Genomic DNA, 23,477 nt, shown 5'->3' with positions numbered 1-23,477 from the left:
ACCTCAGCTTCTCAGCTATAAAATGGGCATAATACCTCATGCCATTGTGTCTGTCTCACATTGTTGTGCAGTTCTAATGAAATCAATCAATCAATATTCAATACTATGCAAAATCCCATCATTATTAAGGGATGTAGTTCTGCTCTTTCTATTATTTTCTCCAGTCTAGTGTTGCTAGGTCTAACAGGGATGCTTGCTAAGTATTTTGAATATTTTCCATAGGAAAGTCAGCAGTATCCTTCCTGACCACTGAAAACTGGTTTATGACCACCACCTCCCAGCATGATGTATGCCAAGATAATAAATCAAAGCACTAAGAATTAGTTTCTTTTTAGATTTTTGTTGGAATGGAGCCATTCACATGCAATTTTCTAAATCACTGCCCCTTAGTCTTCATTCCTTCTATGGCAAATTAGAAAATTCTCTCCTTTTATTGATCCCATAGTAAATAGGGCTTTCTTACTTGGGTAGATGTTGGTTCTTTGTCTAAAACTCTATATAAGTCAATGCCTCTGACTCTAGTGTGGATTCTCTCTCTCCTCATATCCCTTCCTCATTCCTGTTGCATCCTACCCACCATGAACTTGGAGTCTATACACTGAGACTATTCTCTCCCCTGCTCCACCCCCATTAGCTGTTCTCCTTTTGTGAGAAGCAATAAAGCTTGTTCAAAGCTATTTCTATGACAAGGTCATTCTTTGTGTGGGCTCCCCACATGACATTCTTATTTAAAATTCCCTAAGTAATTTGGCACTCATTAGAAAACAATTATTTCCCTAATGAACTATGGACCTTTGCTTCAAATAAACAATTATAAACTAAAAACTTTTTAGAAAGGATAAAAAAGAAGAAAGGGATGCCATAAACATATTTTTAGTCTGCCAAATCTTTTAATTTCTAACCAGTAAGATGACTGTGGAATTGGCAAAACTCAGTGTCTTCTTATCTGTAAGTATGCATGAATGTGTATGTGCAAAGCAGAAATTACAAAATATTTGCTTTCTTTTACAAAGTTATAATTTGATTTATTGTAGGTCATATGTGGTAAAACTGGAAACTAAGGGGCGCCCATCAGTGGGGGAATAGTAATAGAATATCATTGTGTTGTAAAGACATGATGGAGGAAAGCTTCAGGGAAACCTGGAAAGACTTGTATGAACTGATTCAGAGCACAGTGAGAACCAAGAGAATAAATTTTATTATAACAATAACATTGTAAAGAGAAACATCTTGAAAATTTATAAGAACTCTGATCAAAGCAGTAATTAATCTTAATTCCAGAGAACTGATGATGAAACATGCTTTCCAACTTTGTCAGAGAGTGATGAATTAAGAGTAATGAATGAGGCATATTTTTTAAAACATAACCAATGAGGAAATTTGTTTTGTTTGATTATATACATTCTTGTTATAAGGGTCTCACTTTTTTATTTCATTTTAATGATGTGGAAGGAAGGAAAAATGACTTGTTAATTGGAAAATTTTAATTTAATTAAAAAAGAAAACTATTTGGAAAATTGGATATTTAAAGGGGTCACTGATTGGGAAAGTAACTTATAGCTCTTGGGGCTCAGTATTTATGCCAGGCATTCTCCTATGGGATAAAATGCAATCTCATGGCCACAGGGGAAGAACTTGAAAAGGTTCTGACTTTTAACAAGGAATTATAATCCCCATTTTATAAACCACTATGCTTTAATCAGAATACCTGATCTGAAATGCAGGCAGAGTCATGAACTCTCTTTCCTCTCCTCTCCTTAACTCCTGTCTTTATTCATCCACTACGTATTCTCCCACTTAAACTATAATCATCTACCTCCCTCCCTCTGCTGGTAGAGACAGTCAGTCACTTTGCAGAAAGCAAGCCCACTGAGGGGTGTCCTTTCAATGGGACAAGGGAACAGATTTACTTCATTGTAGGCTGAAATAGATTCACAAAAACACCCACCCACCTACCCACAAACACACAAGCCCTGAACAAAAGATATGATTTTAACTGTGAACACTCTTACCTGAATCTTTATCTGGAAATTTTCCCTCCTAAACTGGGAGTCCACTCTCTAAATTTGGAAGTGAATAAGTAAATAACTGATTCAGAGGTATAGTGTATGAAGAAATCTTTTCTTTACCAAATTAAGTTTGTATATATGAATTTGTATATAAACTTTTCTAGTTTTTTGTGCTGTTTCCCTTCAGGAAATAGTCCTCAGACAGAGGAATAAGTGCTTTGGGTAAATGTTCCATGTAAATTTAATTTAGTCTTATTCTTACAAGAGTAAATACTTAATTTATATATCTGTTTAATGTTTATTCAACTGTCTTTATACTCATGTTGTCTGTCTGAATCATTGAAAATTTCATTGAAAACATCTAGAATGTAGGAATCAATAGCTAATCAAAATAGTTCCCTTATAAAATATTTTAACTATATTGATTGACACTAAGAAGGACTAAAAGGATCTTGAACTGATGATGAAATCTTACTCACCAAAAAAATTTTTAAAACATAAAAAAAAGAAATCTTACTCACCAAGATGTTGATAAGATTAGGAATCTTAACTCTTATTAGTAGAAGAGGTCTTTCTGAAATAAATGCATATGGCCTGGTCACATCACAATTTATCTCAACACTTATTAATATTCTGGTGCTACATATAGACCAAGTCATTGAATACTAGATATGAAGGGATGTTTTTAGAGGAAACATCCCTCTAGGGGGTTGTTCTATTAATTACTTGTATTTCAGTCTTGGAGTAAGCAACTTTTGTGAGACATGAGACTATTTTTGTGTAGAATTTAGAGGTTAGTCAGTGATGAGATAAAGGAAAATGGCAAGATCCAAACCATGTTAGAAGATAAAAGGGAGACTCTGAGAAAGTATGAAGAGCTAAGGCAAAAATATAGTCAGGTAAAAGGAGATTTGTTCCAGGATACCAACAGCTAGTGGGACATTTTTACTCCCTTTGAGATATACACTTTCTACATGGGAAGGTGACCTAATGACCACTGTCCCCTCATGTTTCAGTTCTCTGGAAGTTCACATGGCAATATGGTACAAGTAGAAAGTTTATGGTCCCTAAGGTTAGATAGCCTAGATTCAAATCTAATCTCAGATATTTATTGTTTCTAAGCTTGGGCAGGGCATCCTTTGCACTTGTTTCCTCTTTCTGACATTCCTTCCAGGTCCACATCTATGATCTGTTGTTCTTGGTGTTCCTAGGCTGCCCATTGCCATGGTGCCATCCTTGTGAGGTTTGCTTTTCCCCATTCACAAGGCAGATAGTCCAGACACTCTTTTTCTCTAAACTTCATATGCAGGCATCATATCTTTGGCTTTGATCTTGTGCCCTGTTACCACCATATCCTGACTTCTCCCCAGGAACAAAAATTTCTAGATATGGCTTTATAAATAACATTTTCCCCTCTCTGAGTTTGTGGTGAACATGTTTCTGAGAATGGAGCTGTATGAAGTTGAAGTTTTATTTATCCTGAATGACCTTAAGACAAATTGCTTCGTGTGTGTGTGTGTGTGTGTGTCTCGTCGTCTTGAAATTTTATATGAACAGAACTCAATGGAGAGAGATATAAAGGAGAAAGTGGATGCTGCTTGCCTTCCAGGGAAGTTAAAAGACTCTGAAAGAAAAAAATGACTATAACATACTTCAAGCACAATAAATTCATGGTATTGTTCTTCAGTAGTGTTCTTCAGGTGACCAAATTAAAATGATGGTGCCAATAACTTCCCTCTCCAGATCCCATCTCAGACTTTCACTGATTTTCTCCTGGACCAAGAGATGAAGCAGTTCATTTCAGTACAAAGTCCTATCATTCATCTTATATCTCCCTCCCATTTTCCCACTACCATATGAACTTTTATAGACTTTGAGTCATTCTGGTAGACTATCTTTCTAGACGCTCTTTTCATAACTTTCCTTTATTCTGGGGTTTTATATTTCCTTTACAACACAAGTGAATTTAAATGAGGGAGGGCTCACTTCAAAGATGTCATGGTCCTCTTTGAAAAGGGAAGGACAAATAACAGCTTCACAATGCATTGACTCCTATACCCAATTCTGCTTTTTGTCTATGAAAGGATTCTTCTCAATAATCACAGATGGGAAGAAAGGAGAAGGGAAAATCATATCTTTTTAATTTGCTCTGTGGGTCATATGCAAGCAAGTGTTTCTTAAATGCCTATGAGAATGTCAATTGGTTCATACACTTCTGCGATGCATGCAGGCTGTCCTTTAGACATGGGTAGAGTCCTTCCTTACTTCTGCCTCTTAAGAGTTCTTTGCTCAGGTATCACTTTTTCAAATGACCTTCCAGTTTTTCTTGTTTCTAATTCTATCTTCCAGCACCTTGGTCAGAAATTCAATTTTATATACCATATTTACCCATGTATAAAGATGCACCTTAATTTTGGGACCTGAAATTTGAAATTTGAAAAAAAAAGTATTATATAAAGTTATTGAATTCAAGTTTTATTCATCATAAAATTCATATAACTCTTAATCATGTCAAAACTCCTATTCATTAGTTCATCCTCATCTGTGTTTGATGACGAATCACTGTCTTAGGTGAGGCTCTGACTGCTCTCCTGCCTGTGCTCTGCTGTTTGCAAGTCTGGTGCATGGATGCATACTCAGTCCATTCCCTTTAATGAACCTGAAGCACCCATTGTATCCTCCTTTGAAATCAGTCACTTCTTTTTCATCAACAATTCTGTTGAACCATCTTTGTGGACCCAGGAATTCCAATGGCCCTTTGCTCTTCAATTCCTTCTCTAACTCTGGTCATTTGGCTGACTTGCCTCTCATGGCCTCCTTCTACCAGGGCGTTTTCAGTCAGGTTTCTTCTTCCTGTAGTCATTCTCAGATGTTTTCTCAGTTGAAGGAGGACCAAAGTGACATTCAGCAACACAATTTCCATTCACTTTTGCAAACTGGATCACTTTGAACTTGAATTCAATACTGAGCAAAAATCTTTTCTGAGCCACCTCTGGGCAGAATGTGGCAAAACGTTGTACAGTAAACAATGAGTACAAAGACAACAAGCATGAAAAAGTGGGAAATGCAAGTAAAAAACTCTGCAACCACTGTATAAGATGCTCCCAGTTTTTAGACTCTAAATTTTCCAGAAAAGGGTATGTCTTGTACATAGGGAAATATGGTATTTTACATTTATTTGGTTGTTTGTATGTTGTTTAAGTCCCTTTCTGTAGAATGTAAGCTCCTTAAACTTAGGTGTTGTTTTGTAGTTGTCTCAGGCTCAAGGCTCAAGCTTAGTTGTCTGTATATGACTCTTCTTACTGATGGAGAGAATGATTGCTCAACAACTCCCAGGCAGTAAATAATGAGATAAACATTATTTCCTCCAATGAGGAGATTCTTGTGCAATTGTCCAAGCTAGACCCTAGGTTACATCTCTCTAACCTCAGTGAGTAAGATGTGCGGTCCTTGCAAATAAGATGGATCCCAGAATGGGCATTAGAAGGAGAAAATATGACTCTGGGAAGCTGCAATGAATGAATGAATGAATGAATGAATGAATGAACTACTTTGCTACAAGACCAAATTCTTGGGCTTTAAGGTCAGCTGTTTCCTTCTTTTTTCTTATTGATTGACTATATTTCTATTTCCTGATTTTTTCTACTATAGTTTAGATTATCCTGATGGAAATTTTGGAGTCTTGCAACTCTAACTATTCTATCTTTATGCAGGTCATACTTACCTGATTCCTGAGCCAGATACCTATCTATCTAGAGCTGAAAATAACCCTCCATTGGAAAGAATATTCCAAGTCACTCAGAAAAAGAAAGCAAACCAATGGCCACAGTGGCCTTTCCATCGAGACATTAAGAAGAAAACCTGAATGCAGTATTCTAGACAAAATCAGCAGGTGCATGCTCCTGGCTATTTTTAACCTCAGAGCCTTAAGTTTCCCGTGAGTTATGGAAAGCTTGCCTTCCCTGGTGATTTACTAATGATAAACACAGTATCTAGCTGCCATCTGTGATGGATACCAGTATGTGCTGAGTCCCTAGACCCTCATCGATATTCATGCTGGTTGGGGATTCACAGAATGTGAACAGCATCCAGGAGAGGGCACTGTTTGTTTATATTTCTGTGGGGCTTAATTGCATCCACTGCCCTTTGCTGGCACATTAATGAACTAAATTAAGACAGAGCTGAGATATTGTATTATGAGATAAGTCACAAATCAAACTGCCATTGCATTAGAGACTCTTTCAAAGTCTTCATTCCTGTTTTTTTCAGCAAATGAAAATGGCCAGGCTCTTAAATGTAATAACTGCAGTGCCAGCAAATCTTTTACTTATTAAATCCATTATTTATTTATTTTTCTCTTAGAAGGGATTCTGGAGTTGAATTTTCAGACATTGCTGAATCCCAGAACAATATGGGTAATTTATACCTATTCAGTGTTTCAGCCTTGAGCCCAGAGATTTTCAACCATAAGTACAACTGACATACATAGATACTCTTCATGTCTACAAAGCCCTATGCTTTGATACACTATATTTTAATGGCTATTTAAAAGTACAGTTTCATGCATCTATATGATTTCTCAAAAGGTGAATGCCCTGGATAGGTTTTCAGAAAAAGGAAAAAAGAAAGGGGGATACTGAGCTTAGGCTGAGGGCTGTGACCCTCCAGTTGGGCAGGGGTATGAAGAATAAGGAGGTCCTGTCCCTTTTGGAAGCTCTTCTCTAGGTCCACTTGTCCACTTGCTCCCACCTCTGGTTCATTCTCAGGCTAGAATGAGTGAGGAAGGTAGGCAAAGAGAAGGGTTGTGAATGAGATGAGGAAGAAATGAGCTAACCAGTTCTTATGGTACTAGGAGGAGGGACTGCATAGTTCAGGAGCTAAAGTGAGTTTGCAGTTTTGCAAAATGCAAAGCCCTAATATAAAAAGGAGAGAGAAGTCTGTTTTGCCACAGTTAAATGAATTTTAATGTATGTCTCTGGGTTTCAATTTCCCCAAATTCTAAAGGAACATGTGGGGCTAGAGTGGTGGTTCTTAACCTGCTTTGTTTCATGGACCTCTTTGATAATCTGATGGAACCAATGGAGCCTTTTGCAGAATAATGTTTTTAAACACATAAAGTGAAATACAAGTGATTATATAGGAAACTGATTAAATTCAATGTTACCATTTTTATATAAAATATAATTTTTTACATATTTTACCAAAAATATATTTTTGCATTTTTATCTATCTGCACTTAGAGCTACATCTCCATCTATCTGTATATAATTTACATTTATCTCTGCCTCTATATTCATGTACCCCAGGTTAAGAAACTGTAGAGTAGATGATCTCAGTGCAGCTCAATTCACCAAGGACTTCACATTCCCTTGGGGAAGTCCACTATTTACATGACTAAATAATATAATAGGTATAATTTATAGAGGGAGAGAGCAATGAGAAGTGGAGTAATTTGGAAACACTTGTTACATAAGATATCTAAGCTGATCCTGGAAGAAGGTTATGGATTCTTAACAAGAACTAGTTAAGTATTGGATCTGGAGTCTAAAAAACCCAAGTTTGACCTCGGTTGCATACTAGCTATGTCTTCCTGGTCAATTCACTTAATCTCTGTCTGCTTCAGTTTTCTCATCTGTAAAAGAGGGAGGGACAATAAGAGCACCTACATCCCAGGGTTATTGTAAAGATAGAATGAAAGGTTTATAAAGGGTATAAAGTGGTATATAAATGCCATTATTACTATTATATCTTTATTGTTTGATGTGGAGGTAATGGTTTGTGGAATATAGTACTATATAAGAACAATGATTATTATTATTATTATCATCATCATTTTATTTTTATCATTGGGAAAGAAATGGAAGGACAGAGCTAGCCTGGGAAGGACTTTAAATGCCAAGCTAAGATTCTAGAGGCAATAGGAAACCCCCCTTAGAATCTTTGAGCAGGGACATACCATATTCTCAACTAACCTTGAGAAAGATTTATCTTGGCAGATATGTAGAGGATATAGATGAACTGAAGAGGTTAGAAACTATTCTGCAAAGTGAACACTTAGGAAACGTTCATAATAGTCCAGATGTGCTTTTATTCAAGAGACTACAGAGTTGGGTGGTTTTATGGAAATGTAAGAAAAAAGATGGACAGGAGATATGTTGGGAGGCAGAACTGACAAGACTTGGCCATTGCCTGAATGTAGGATGTAGGGAGTAAGGGAGAAGATGAAGAAGACCACGATAAGGTGTTCAATATGGGAGAAGAGGGCCTATCACAATAGATAGTCTCTAGTTTCTTTTTCTGTTGTTTTTTAATTATTTATTTTTTTACAATTATATGTAAAGATAATTTTCAACATTAATTTTTGTAAAATTTCTCCCCTCCCACCCTCCCCTTCCCTCACCCTAGTAAAGCAAGTAACCTGATATAGGTTATAAATGTCCAATCATGTTATACATGTTTCCATATTAGTCATGGTTTATGAAAGAAGAATCCAAGCAAAGAGAAAAACCACGAGAAGGGGAGGTAAAAAACAATTTAAAAAGGTGAAAATAATATGCTTTGATCTGTATTCAAATTCCACAGTTCTTTGTCTTTAATGTGTATGGTGTTTTCCATCATAGGTCTTTTAGAACTGGCTTTAATTTCTGTATAGCTGAAAAGAGTTAGGTCTATCATGGTTGATAATCACACAACGTTGCTGTTAAGGTGTACAATGTTCTATTGGTTCTGTTCACATCATTCAGCTTCAATTCATGTAAGTCTTTCCAGGGTTTTCTGAAATCTATATTTTCTTATAAAGCAATAATATTCCATTATATTCACATAAGACAGCTTGTTCAGTCATTCCCCAATGGATGGGCATCCCCTCAATTTCTAATTCTTTGTTACTACAAAAAAGAGATGCTGTGAATATTCTTGTCTATGTGGATCTTTTCCCTTTTTTGTGATCTCTTTGGGATACAGATCTAGTAATAGCATTACTGGAACAAAGGCTGATCTCTATTTCCTCCAGAAAGCAGAATGTGAGGACCTCTGTGAGTGGATAAAGGGAAGAGGCAATGTTGGAAGTTGGAGGAGATGATTTCAAACAGTTACTGTGGGGAAGGCAGTCATGGAAGAATCAAATGTTTGTCATGGAGTGACAATGAAGATCCAGTTGCAATTGAAAAAATAAATTTGTGGAGCCAATGGAACCAGTCAGCATTGTTGTATGATTTCCTCTAACTTTATTTAGTAGCATTGCATTAAAAGTGGAAAATATGGATGGAGGGGAAGAATAACCCCAGTTTGAAATTTGGAAGGATAGGAGAGCAATAAAGGAGTAAGCAAGAGGTTCAAGGATAGAAGATGGTTTGTATTTGAAACTGATAACTACAGGGTTAAGAACCTACAGGGAGAAAAGTGAATGGGAAGGCTGGAGTGAATGGAGGTCATGGTAAGGATGCTTAATAACTTTACAAAGATGAGGGCAGCTCTCTTCCAGATCTAAATTCTATGATCTTTACTAGAACTCCTAAAATTAAAATAAAGTTTCTCTTTAAGAGTCCAGGTTCTATAAGTTTTGGTACTCGACCTGCCAAGATGGGTCTCCAGGTTACAAAATTTACAGTGACTTGTCCACAAAATGGTTTTATAGCAAAGTTTAGAAGAGTGACTCTCCAGCCACTGCTAGATTGTTTATTTATTCTGGGATTTCATACAATCCTACGAATTAGAACTGGAAGCAAACTTGGTAATCATCTGTCTAACTCTTTTTAGGGAACTAGGTGGCATCATGGACAGGGATCTGGGGTTGTGGAGAGACAGACCTGAGATTGAATTTTGTCTCAGACCATGATTAGTTAGGTAACTCTAAATCACTTAATCTCTCAACCTCAGTATTCTCATCTATAAGACAGGAATAATAATAGTACCTCTGTCACAGAGTCATGGTAAGAATTAAATAAGATAATATATTAAATTGCTTTGTAGAAACTAGACTATATGAGTGATAGCTATTATCATTATTATTTTGTGGATGAGGAAATTGGCCCAGAGAGAGAAAGTAACTAGAATTAAATTAACTTTTATACAAATGTTGACTCCAAAGAACAGGAAATTTGTCAAGATATATGATCAGAGAAAGTTAAAATTACTAGTATTAAGATATGTATTAAATCAGAGGATATAATCAGGTCAAGAATACAGGAATGGAAAAACACAAGGCAGTCTAGAAGTGAATGGCAAAATCCTTTGATAGGAGGGGACTAAGTCCTGGAAGTATATGAAAGTTCATGGTTAAGGCAAAATCTAAGTTGTAGAAGCTTTTAACCTGACAATCATATATTTAATATCTTGATAACTGAATTTCAGCATCATTGTTTTCTTTTGTAATCCTGTTTATTTTGTGCATTTAAAACATTCTGAGAAAGGTTCCATAGATTCCACAAGGCTGACAACAGTGTCCATACAAAAAATGTTAAGAACCCCTAGTCTAGGGTGGTAAGGTGGCGCAGTGGATAAAGCACCTGCCCTGGAGTCAGGAGTACTTGGGTTCAAATCCAGTCTCAGACACTTAATAATTACCTAGCTGTGTGGCCTTGGGCAAGCCACTTAACCCCATTTGCCTTGCAAAAAAAAAAAAACCTAAAAAAAAAGAACCCCTAGTCTAGAGCAGTGAAGCAGGTGGCTAGAGTAGAATAGAGAAGGAGTGATGGGAAAGGAAACTGGATCTGTATCTCCCAACTGACAATCCATTAGTCAATGAACCCATATAGCAGGTCATATTTACCCATAAAACTGTGAAGGAGATTAAAAGTGGATATTCACAACTGGGTTTGTAAGGGAAGAACAAAAGAGCAGGTGTGGCATTAGTTTGAGGGCAGAAGTGATCTAGAATGTAGACGGTATGAAAACATGGAAATGAGTCAAGATCAGAGAAAGAGACCTGGGAACTAGAAAGGTCTGAGAAGTATGAGAAGGTTTTATTCTAGGACCCCAAATTATATCTCCTTAAATTCCTAGAATTTCTTTGGACATTGCCTAAAGACAATGAATAGGCTTAAAACAAAGTACCCAAATTCCATTGAACTTCTACTGATACTATATTAGTTTTAGGCTATCTGAGACATAGATGAATAAAGGCTATGCACACTGTGTGGTGTTAATTTCAATGAATTCAATCAATTAAATTTTCTATTCTGGTTATGAGTAAATAATTCTTTACTTTTAAGCTTATTCGTGTGTCTTGCCTTGCTTGTCAGATTGTATTCCCATTGAAAAGTGGAATGGAAAGAGTAGTTTTCCAATTGGCAGAGCACTTACTATGAACCATAATATAAAGCCACTTAATTGAATAAATTCACACAAATTACTCCCAAGACAAATGAGACAAGTGCTGCTACCCATAAAAAAGGAGAGGCAGCTAGTTACCTGAACTTGTTAGTTATTGCTGAGTGTCTTAAATGTATTGGGTGAAGTGAAGAAATACAAGAATTATCATGAAACTGTCCACATATAATCCTTATCACCAGATAGTCTAGCACATGACCCAGAACATTTTCTGTTAGTTAAAATAAGAATAGTTATATACACACATAGATATCTTACACACATTTGGCCAATGAGTTAAAAATAAGTTGTCAGTCAAGAATCAAAAAGTCATTAGGAACCAGAAAGTAGGCTATTTTGGTAAAATCTGAAACTAAAAGAGCCATAATACAGAGAACAGAAAGTCAGAAAACAAAACTTCTGGACAAAATAAAAAGTCTTCACAACTGGTGTTATTAATGCATTTCTGGCTTTATATAGACATAGTTATAAATATCATATATCTAGATAAATGATACCTATATAACATACAAATCACATGCGTATGTGTATTATGTGTAAAATATATGTATTGAAAATATTTAATGTGATAGAAGAAAGCAAAAATTTTTAAATGATTATACTAAATGTGAATGGAAAAATTTCCCAATAAAAAGAAATATATCAGAAAACAAAATCCAACAATTTACCAAATATAAGAAACATTTAAAATAGAGATTTAGTAAAATTGAGGGACTTTGAAAAAAAATCATTTTACTATGGATCACTCTAAGAAATCAATAGTTGCACACATGATCTCAAATTAAGCAATAATGAAAATTAAAAATATCAAGAGGAGCCAATGGGGAACTACATTATGTTTTTAAAATACAATAAATAATGTAGAATATATTTTCATATATTATCTGTATTTATGTACACTAAAGGACTGGCATTTTACTTATTAAAAGAAAAGCTAGAAAAATTACAGAAATACATTGAAAAAGAATAGGAGACTTTAATATTCCTCCATCAAAATCAAATATATCCACTGTAAATCAGAAAAGGAGAGAGTAGAGCAGGTTACTGGAAAATTAATTTTGTTCAATCAATGGTGAGATTTTACTGGAAATACAAAAAATACTTTCAGCATGCCATGTATAACTTTGCAAAAAGTGATCATATACTATGGAATAAAGGAATCATAAATAAGCACAAAGAGTCAGAAATAATAAGGATATCCTTTAAAGATCATAATTACCATAGCACAATAATCATTACAAAAAATAAGAGTAAAAGTACCTGACTTTAATGGAAACTAAGCAATGACATGTCACAGAAACAATGAATAATTACATTAAAGACAATTACAATAAATAGATCTGCAATTTAAAAGAATAGGGAAAAAACAGCACTTCTAAAAGTTAAAAAAATGGCTATTTAAAAGTATAGGTTCTCTTCTATAATATGGCCACAAAGATATTAAAAGATCATAAAATTGACAAATTTCATAAAATTAAAGGCTTTTACACAAAAAAATTGAAAATAGAATATGGATAAAAACTATATAGTGAACAAATATATTTGATCAAATATTACTATTAAAAATTTACTATCCGAGATATATAGAAAATTCACACAAATATATAACACCAGGACCTATGTTCTTATAGGTCAATATGTATATATTATATATATTATATATATATATACATATATATATATAAATAAGTATTTTTTTCAAAAGAAGAATGATGCTATAAGCAAACATTTGAATATGCTCCAAATTACTAATAGTAAAAGAAATTCAAATTAAACAATTCTGAGATTTTGGCTTATATCCTGATACTTGGAAGATAAAAAATGGAAGTAATATTGGATAGGCTGTGAAAAAATATATTCAGTAAAAAAAGTATTGGTGGTGCTTTGAATTATTCTTTCTTGTCTGAATGTCATCTTGGAATTATGTAGGGCCTAGATTATCCAGGTTTGTTTTTTTAACCCAAAAATCCTACTGCTAGGTATACAACACCAATTCTTCCTATAGGAGTAAGGAACTGGAAACAAAGTGAGTATTTATTAACCACCAAAAAGAAAAAAAATATTGTAGCATATGAAGAAATCATAAAAATAAAGATTCTGAGAATCATCTAAAGAATGCATAGTATGATAAACAGAATCAAAAGAAGAACATGTCCAATACTTCAGGGTAAATGAAAAGGTCATTAAAAGAAAGGAAAATTCTAAATAATTGGAAAACCAAGAAGGTCCTAGAGAATACTTTGTGAAACATACTTCCTTTTCTTAGAACAAAACGGCAATCCATTACTAAGACAGAATATACATATATGTCTATATATCTATATCTATAGTCAGATGTGTTTACTATGTTAGTATTTTTTGCCTATTTTTATTTGTTTCAAGTCAGGGTTCACCCAGAGAGCAGCAGAATGGCCTTTCCCCCAAAATCGGTGTGATATAAAGACAAAAAAGAATTAATGAAACATTTGTGTAAAGGTCAATTGAACAAATGATTTTTCAGCACTGTTTTTTATTTGTTAATCATATTATCATTAAGCAATATTAGTTAAGACAACATTCTTTGAGATATATCTAAATGATTTCTGAAATATGAATTAATACAGAGTATATATGTATCCAGTTTAAAATGAATACCATTCAGACTGCCCTTCTATCACATTTTCATACTGTCCTTGCTGAAAGATGGCACAGAAGTCAAGAACACCATAGAGAGCCTGTTATTTTGGAGTAGACACAATAAATGCTTGTTTAATTGTGGTGAACCTGATCACATTTTGAAAAGACTTGATTTCTGAAAGAGAAATAATAATAGTCTTTATCTTAAATTTACTAAACAATTCACGTATGCTATTTCATTTAATACTTTGAGTGCCAGAAATTCAGACAAAATAATGAGGATATTTAGAAATGTATGCATTATGTATGGGTGGAATATATGAGAAGTAAATATTTAATATCACTTTTGACTCTTTCTCATAATCTTCCAATACTCATGTTTGGGAGTTCCTGAATTGTGGACTAGAAGTCAAAGGACTTTTGAATGACACTAAGAAAATCATTCCTTTCTGTAGGTGTAATCTGTATCTGTATTATACAGAACCTAAATTCTGCACTAGATGTTCACATTTAATATATGAACTTTTTCCTGGTAAAGTTTCACTGATCTGTGAAGTGATAATTCACTTAGAGAAGGAGAATTAGGAGAGAGATGTTATCCTTGTCAAATGTCTACTACTATACTGGTTACTGACTGGGAAAATTCTTCCATTTCATGTAGATTTGGGAAATACAAACTAATATTAATTCCAATTGAAGAAAATGTAATTAGGAAATAATACAGGGATGAAAAATCATGATACATCCAACATATTTGTGACTTTAGGATGACTTACCATTTTGGTACATTAACTGTATGCTTGCCTCCATTATCAGGGATAAGTGAGAGATCATAAGATCAAGTACTGAAAGCTAAAGTGGACTTTAGAGGACATTCATTCTGAACCACTGATTATAAAGATGAAGAAACTGAGGCATGGAGAAATTATTTGATTAGCTCAGGGCTTACAGTTAGTACAAATATGAAGTGGTTCATTCTATCTCTAAGATCAGAACTTTATCAACTACACCATGATTCCTCTACACAGATTCTTACAAAAATCTTAATCCAAAGCATGGTTAGGAAGGCATTACACAGGTGTGCACTGAGACTATTTGTAGTCTCAGGATGTAATTTGGGAGGTTTTACTCTAGTAGCTTTTTTTAGCTCTTTGACTGTCAGTCGGTGTCATAGATACAAGGTAATTCAATATACAAATACTGAACAAAAGTACTGGGTAAATTGTTAACCTCTTTGCTGTGCCATATATATATATATATATATATATATATATATATATGATAGTTTATGGAGATGTCATATCTATACGATAGCCTGCTTACATTTTGGAGCACGCTTAAATTTTGTAGAATGATTTGGAAAAGTGAAAAGTCAAAAATTCAGGCCATGGGCAAATAGAATCTTTATTTTTTGTTGATTTCAGCTACTCTTACCTCTAGGATTGCACAGATCATAAAAATTTTATAGTCCTCAGCTAAGTCCAAGAGAAAAAGTTTCCATCTCAACTCCAAGAATGGTCAGCAGAAGGATAAGTCAAATTCATTTACAGTTTTCTTTTCTGTCTTCTTCACCCTTCAAAAAAAGATAAAAGATCACAAAGTGCAGATTTACAGGTGGAAGGAACAGGCAACCCCTTTTCACTCTAAAAGATACTATCATAGAAACCTTGGGAAGCCAGGAAACCAATTAAGAATCACCAACACTTTAGAAATAGAACTTAATCTGCATATAAGAAGAAAACTGGGAAGCTATTTTGCATTGCTCTATCTGAAGAACTGATCAGGAGATGCTGGTACTTGTCTTTCTCTAGATGGTTGGTTTAAGACTTGGTCTGCCTGTAGGCAGCTAGTGGTGAGATGGATAGAGTACTGGGTCTGGAGTTAAGCAGATCTGGCTTTGAATATGATCTCAGACAATTACTAGCTTAGTCACCTTGAACAAGTCACTTAATTTCTTTCCATTTTCATTTCTTTATCTAACCCAAAGTCACACAGGTATTAAATAGCATAATTTGGATTCAGGTTCTCTGACTCGAAGACTATTATGTTCTTTCTACTGTACCAGTCTATTTTTTATCACTCTCATGTAGCAGCTAGTAGGTGCTAATAGTGTACTAAAATCTGACTCTGGAGTTAAGATCTAAGTTCAAATCCAGCCTTGGACACTTACCAGCTAAGTCACCTTGGGCAAGTTATTTAGCTTTTATTTATTTTAATTTCCTTATCTAGGGATAATAAAACCTCCCCAGGTTGTTATGAGGATAAAATGAGATAATAATAGTAAAACAGCATAGAACCTGGTGTGCACAATAGGTGCTCTATAAATGCTAGCAATTATTTTATACTTGTCTTATTTCCCACCCTTATAGATCATATACTTTTTCAGGATAATTTCAATATTGTTTAGTTTGACCTTTATAGCCTTAGAAAGGTGTCATATGGTTCTTGTGACAAACTGAATATCTGTCATCTGAAAAGCAGCCTCACTAAGTATGGAAAACCAAATTGAACACAAGTTGAGGATTTTTTTTCTTTTTCATCATCTCTCAGAACCCAATATTAAGTGATAAATCAGGAAGGAATACCCTCATTAGTTTAATTACAGATCCAGGAAAGTTTCAAAAAGTTTACTTATATAGTATCTTTCACATAGTTCAATTGTCTAATAGCTCAACTGAATTGACTGACTCCTATAGAGTTCTTGACATTTTCTGGCATGTGATAGGTCAACTCTTGCTTCACCCCTTTTTTCCCCTCAAGGGAGGAAGGAGCAGTGGTGATCTGCCACTCTTGAAAGCTCTACCTAGTGATTAGACCTCTTGTTGTTGTGGCTTATCTTCTATTTTCTTTTTTTTAATTAATCAATTTATTTATTTTGAATTTTACAATTTTTCCCCTAATGGCACTTCCCTCCCCCCACCCCCACAGAAGGCAGTCTGTTAGTCTTTATATTGTTTCCATGGTATACATTGATCTATGATTAATGTGATGAGAGAGAAATCATATTTTTTTTAGTTTTTTTTTTTTTTTTTTGAGAGGCAAATAGGGTTAAGTGGCTTGCCCAAGGCCACACAGCTAGGTAATTATTAAGTGTCTGAGACCAGATTTGAACCCAGGTACTCCTGACTCCAGAGCCGGTGCTTTATCCACTGCGCCACCTAGCCGCCCCAAATCATATCCTTAAGAAAGGAAAATAAATTATAAGAGATAGTAAAATTACATAATAAGATAACATTTTTTAAAATTAAATATAATAGTCTTTGGTCTTTGTTCACACTCTATAATTCTTTCTCTGGTTACAGATGGCATTCTCCATCACAGATACCCCAAAATTGTGCCTGATTGTTGCACTGATGGAGTGAGCAAGTCCATCAAGATTGATCATCACCCCCATGCTGCTGTTAGGGTGTACAGTGTTCTGGTTCTGCTCATCTCACTCAGCATCAGTTCATGCAAATCCTTCCAGGCTTCCTTGAATTTCCATCCTTCCTTATTTCTAATAAAACAATAGTGTTCCATCACCTACATATATCACAGTTTTTTGAGCCATTCCCCAATTGATGGATATTCACTGGTTTTCCAATTCTTTGCCACCACAAACAGGGCTTCTATGAATGTGTTTGTACAAGTGATGTTTTTACCCTTGTTCATATTCTTTTCAGGGTATAGACCCAGTAGTGGTATTGCTGGATCAAAGGGTATGCACATTTTTGTTGCCCTTTGGGCATAATTTTAAATTGCTTTCCAGAAAGGTTTTTCCAGAAAGACACCAAAGTGGATGAGAAACCCTGAGTTCACAGCTCTACCAATAATGTATTAGTGTCCCAGATTTCCTACTTCCCTTCCAAAATTGATCATTGTCCTTTCTGGTCATGTTGGCTAGTCTAAGAAATGTGAGGTGATACCTCAGAGATGCTTTAATTTGAATTTCTCTAATAAATAGTGATTTAGAACAATTTTTCATATGACTATGGATAGCTTTGATTTCCTCATCTGTAAATTGCCTTTGCAGATCCTTTGACCATTTGTCAATTGGGGAATGGCTTTTTTTAAAAATTTGACTCATTTTTCTGTATATTTTAGAAATGAGTCCTTTGTCAGAAATACTAGCTATAAAAATTGTTTCCCAATTTACTACATTTCTTTTGATCTTGGTTAAAGTGGTTTTGTCTGTGCAAAAGTTTTTTTAATTTAATGCAATTGAAATTATTTACATTGCTTTTAATGATGTTCTCCATCTCTTCCTTGGTCATAAACCGCTTCCCTTTCCATAGATCTGGCATCATCTTCCCTTTTCAAAGAGGACTAATGACATCACAGAGAATGATGACCTGGCATGAATTGGATTTAAGTGAGGCAGAGTTCCAGAGTCATCAGCCTCACTCAATTCTAGAGTCATTGATGTCCTTGGGACAAGTTAAAAATCAAGATAAACTGGTGATGGCCCAGGATGTAGTGGATGACACTGGCATATTTAATGCCTGACCAAGCTCCAAGCATCCACAGCATCTGCTTTAGTCACCTTAATGGATGATGGAACAAATTATTCTCATCCATTTTGTCAAAGGAAGTCTCCATATGTTTGGGGGAGATGTGCTCCTAATCAACTAAGGGATATGAGGCTGATCAGTTACCCTTATCTTGGTTTACCCCCATTTACTGAGATGACTTTACTGGGTTTGGCCACTGATCATACTTCTTGAAGTCAAAGATGAGAATTAGAGGACAGGAAGACACTAAAAGTGGATGAGGAACCCTGAAAACATCTCAGGAAGCCCTCACACTAGTGCTATTCCTCCCCAAATATGCCACATATCCCATAGACTGGTAAACATTGAGTCCTCTGTACATGGGTAATAACTGCTATGGATATTTCAGAGAAAGGTCTTTTTGTAAATACATATATTTATTTACAGAAGTTCCTTTTAGCTCTGTTGAAAGACAGGTAACACTACCTTTATGTTCTTAGACATTTCTCTGTATAAGTCACAGAATTTTAGAGTTATAAGGGCTCTCATTAGTCATCTAGTCAAAGCCATACCCTGTCACTGTCCCCTCCCCAAAACTTTCCCTTTCCACAAATCCAACAAATTGCATGCTCCTCTTATAGACCTTTAATCAGGGGGAACTCACTATCTCTTTATGTAACTCATTCTGCTCTTGTCAAGTCAAATTGTCATATATTTTTCCTGACATCAAAATCAAATTTGGCTCTTTACAATTACTATTTCATCCTCCTGGTTCTTTCTCTTGAGACCAAGAGAATACCTAATACCTCAAGCACAACAATTTCTGGTATCATGGAACTTATATTCTAATAATGGAAGACAATACATAAAGAGGGGGAAGAAGAGGAAGATGGTGGCAGCATATTTTGGACATAGCTGCAAAGTAGCATGTTGCCTTGATTCTAGGCAAGACAAAATGAAAGCTCAATTATCTGAGCCCAGGGTATCAGGAGCTAAGTATGACTTCTGATGGGAGGGAATGAGGAAGCTAACCAGAATATAGGTGCTGTGTTTGAAAACATCTGGGAAGTAGTGCCTTGACCAAAGTTTAAGCAAGAGAAGTTTGCTTGCCTGCACTAGTCTAGAATGTACTCCTTCCTTCCTTACCTTAACATTGATTGTCTAGTTTTTTCAAATTATAGTCAAATGTATTTCCTGCAGTAGACATTCTCCTAAACCTCCAAAGGCTTCTATCTTCATCTAAAATTATCATATATTTATTTTCCATGATGTTGTTGTTTAGTTGTTTCAGTCATGTCTGACATTTTGTGATCCATTTTTTGAGGGAGATGGGAGAAATACTGGAGTGATTTGCATTTTCTTCTCCAGGCCATTTTACAGATGAGGACATTGAGGCAAACAGGGTTAAATGACTTTCCCAGGGTGACCCAACTAGTAAATATCTGAGGTCAGATATGAACCCAGGAAGATAAGTCTTCCTCATTTCTAAGCCCAGTGCTCTATTACATAGATGCTCCCCATTTTCCACATATTTTGTATGTATTTTTATTATGTAATTGTAAGCCAATCAGCATGTATTAAATTCACACTATGTGCAAGGCACTGTTCTAAGCAATAGTAATAGAAAAAAAAGACAAAAGATATCCCATTTTCAAGGATCTCACAGTCTACATATTGTTTCCTCCAATAAAATGGAAGCTCCCTGAGGGCAGGGATTATTTTATTTTTATCTTTCTATTCATAGCAACTAGAACAGTGCTTGGAGTATAGGACACATTTAATAAATGTTTGTTGATCTTTTGACCAGGAAAATGAAGGGACTTACCATCATTATATGAAGTTCAAAGGAATTAAAAATGCTAAACCTAAAGTAAGAACATGATAATTCTCTTTTGATAGCCTACATTCCTACAGTAATCATTTCCCTATAATGTCCAACTGCTTATCTTCCTACAAAATTACCTTGTATTTATTTTCCATGTTATTTTTATTGTTGAATTGCTGAATTAAAAAAACACATATTTATTAATCGCTTCTTATATACTAGGCACTGTGTTAAATGTGTGAGATAGAAATACACAAAAACAAAATGGTTCTTGCCTTCAAGGATTTATATTCTAGTGGGAGAAGACAAGAAAAGAGGAGGAGGGAGAAGAGATGCATGATCTAAAATGGCTGGGAAACCAGCCCTGGAGTCAGGAGTTCCTGAGTTCAAATCTAGCCTCAGACACTTAATAATTACCTAGCTGTGTGGCCCTGGGAAAGCCACTTAACCCTATTACCTTGCAAAAATAACCCTAAAAAAATAAAAATAAATAAAAATAAAATGACTGGGATGCAATGTGTTGGTCGGCTCTTGGCCATGAAAAAAAAAATACCATTTATCAGAGCCAGGGTTGGTTGTCCCCAGGTTCTGAGTTCAAAGTTTTTAGAAGAAGGGTTATAAGGAGTCTAAGAAGTATGGCTGGAAAATAAGACCACACAGTTGGAAGTTATAGGGAGGAAGATTTGAGTTCCCTATAAAGAACTTCATATTTAGTGAAAATGGAATCTTACCTCCTAAGGTAAATGAATGACCTACATCACTGGAGCTGTTCCCATGAAGGGTAGATGACATTTCTTAGGGATATTATAGAAGTGTGGAAGCTGAACTAAAATGACCCTTCAAATCCCTTTCAGTTTTAAGATTCTGTGATTCTCTGATCTCTGTTCTCAATTTCCTCCTGTGTGAACACCTGCCAACCTCCCCACGAAGTTGTGAAAATGCTGCAGGATGTTCTGAGCATTGTGAGATAAGAGATACTCTGTGGCAAGAGGGGATTAATAAATGAGTAACTGCACTGCTTCTTCCTATCTTTATTTACTAAATTATACACAGAAAATGCTTAACCTTCCAGCAAAATGGCTCCCTCAATAGGCCCTGACTACAGTGAGCCTTTTTTTTTCAGGACAATTCTTTCAGATCATAGATAGAGAGCTAGAGAAGACCTTAGATATTATCCAATCCATGCCTCTTTACTTGCTAGGTGAAGGGATTGAGGCCAAGAAAAGTTTAATAATTTACCTAAAGTCATACAGATGTTCAGTTGCAGAGGTGAATCTAGCTTCTCTGACTCTAAAGCTGGAGTCTCTTCCATTTTACTTCACTACCCCCCCCCCCACTCCTCAGTGATTACAGATTTGGCAAAAACAGACCAGGGTGATGTTAGTGTTTGTCTTTAATTCTCGAAGAAGACCATGACATCAGGGAGATGATGCCATGACAAGCACATGAATTGGATTTGAGTAGGGGGTGCTGTGCTATGGCAGCAGTCTCACTTTCTCCTCCAGAGCCATCTAGATCCAGTGGCCAGATATGAATCAGAATGACCAGAGATGATCCTGGAAACGAGGCAATCAGGGTTAAATGATTTTCCCAAGTGTCAATTAGTGAATATCAAGTGTCTGAGGCTGGATTGAACTCCCATCCTACTGACTCCAAGGTCAGTGCTCTATTCACTGCACCATTGGGACTCAATGGTTAGAGCACTGGTCCTAGAGTCTCGAAGATCTGAGTTCAAATCCAGCCTCAGATACTTCCTAGCAGTGTGATTCTAGGAAAATCAATTAACTCCTGCCCAAAACTAAAGAAGGAAATGGTAAATCATTCCAGTGACTTTGCCAAGAAAATCCTATAGACATCAGTTCAGGGAGCAAAGGAGGGAGAAATCAACTAAACAGAATCACTTTTTCAGAGAGGTAGCCCATGTATGGTTGTTTATAACCATCTCCATGGGGTCAGCAGCCCCTCTCAGGAGCTCTTGTGCCTTTATCCACAATTTCTTAGGATGTCTTTTTTTCCTTTTTAGGTTACCTTGGGGTAAGGATAACTATCATCTGTTTGTGCCTGATCATTTCCTCAGTGTAACACCTGGCTGCTGGTATAACAAAGCTGGAACTGTGAATAGCATTCAGCTGACTTCAAATTTACTTCCCTCAATAGTTTTTCCTTTTCATCTCCTATTCAAATCTCCTCCTACCCCAGCCCCCAATCTCCTTCCTCTCTGGCTCCCATTATAGTCATTCCTACTTTAGTCAATTGGGGCCAAAAATGATTATAAAAATGACATCTTGGTGTTCATCTGTAACCCCATCAATGACATCCATATCACAGGAGTCTGTCTGCCCCATAGATCAAAATGACTCCCTCCCCCTTAGCTGCTAGGACCATTCTTATCACTGGGAATCAAGTAGGTGCCTCGAGTTCATACATCATCATTACCTACAATACAAATTCTGAAATCAAAGCAAGTTTGGCAATTTTATTGATGCACATAGCAGAACAGAACCCAGGTCACCCTGAATCAGTTACATTGGCTTTGCCTGGCTGACAACAACATCAGATGTTGTCTGAATAACTGGAGGAAAGATGACTTGGCAAGTTGGATGCAGAAGGATAACTTGTCAGCTCCAGGAGGGGAATTCTGAGTATCACCTTTAGAACTAAGAAAATCAAGTGGGGAAGTTCCTCCTGAAAGTGTGTTTCCAGGATCCAGGTGGACACAATGGATTGGAGGGAAAGGAGTGATGGATGCTATAGGGAGACCCGGTTTCCAGACTATGTTCTCTGACACTAATGATCTATGTGTCCTTGAACAAATCTCTTTACTTTTAGACCTCATCATCTTCAACCAAAAAATTAGAGGGATATACTGCATGATTTCCAAGGTCCCTACTAGTTCTAGTACTTCAGATATTTAATCCTGAACCATATCTGTCCACAAGAAAGTGAGGCTGATGACTTAGCTCATCACTCCCTCATTGAAATATAATTCACTTGCATGTAATGGTACCACCTCCCTCTCCAAGCCACTTTTCTCAAAATAATACACATGATTCAGCAGGTAAGTGGTATAGTATAGAGTACCTGACTTATAGTCAGAAGACCTAAGTTTGAATCCTGCCTATAGACATTTATTATGCTAGAAAAAAGTCACTAAATTTCTCTCATCCTCGGTTTCCTAATCTATAAAACAAGGTAATAATGGCACATACCTTATAGGACTTTGGTGAG

General features: G+C 35.7%; 1 long non-coding RNA gene across 1 annotated transcript in view; it reads right to left on the bottom strand.

Annotated features, from left to right (window-relative positions):
- Positions 1-23,477, bottom strand: part of LOC141491749 (uncharacterized) — a 37,301-nt gene extending 13,824 nt beyond the window's left edge. Inside the window, exons 1-2 of the long non-coding RNA XR_012469744.1 lie at positions 23,459-23,477; positions 15,390-15,528 (exon numbers count right to left, since the gene is read on the bottom strand). This is a non-coding gene — a long non-coding RNA (uncharacterized LOC141491749). The remainder of the gene's footprint in view (positions 1-15,389; positions 15,529-23,458) is intronic.

The sequence above is a fragment of the Macrotis lagotis genome, chromosome 6 (genome assembly GCF_037893015.1).
Source record: "Macrotis lagotis isolate mMagLag1 chromosome 6, bilby.v1.9.chrom.fasta, whole genome shotgun sequence".
Lineage (NCBI taxonomy): Eukaryota > Metazoa > Chordata > Mammalia > Peramelemorphia > Peramelidae > Macrotis > Macrotis lagotis.
This window is presented reverse-complemented; position numbering and strand designations above follow the sequence as displayed.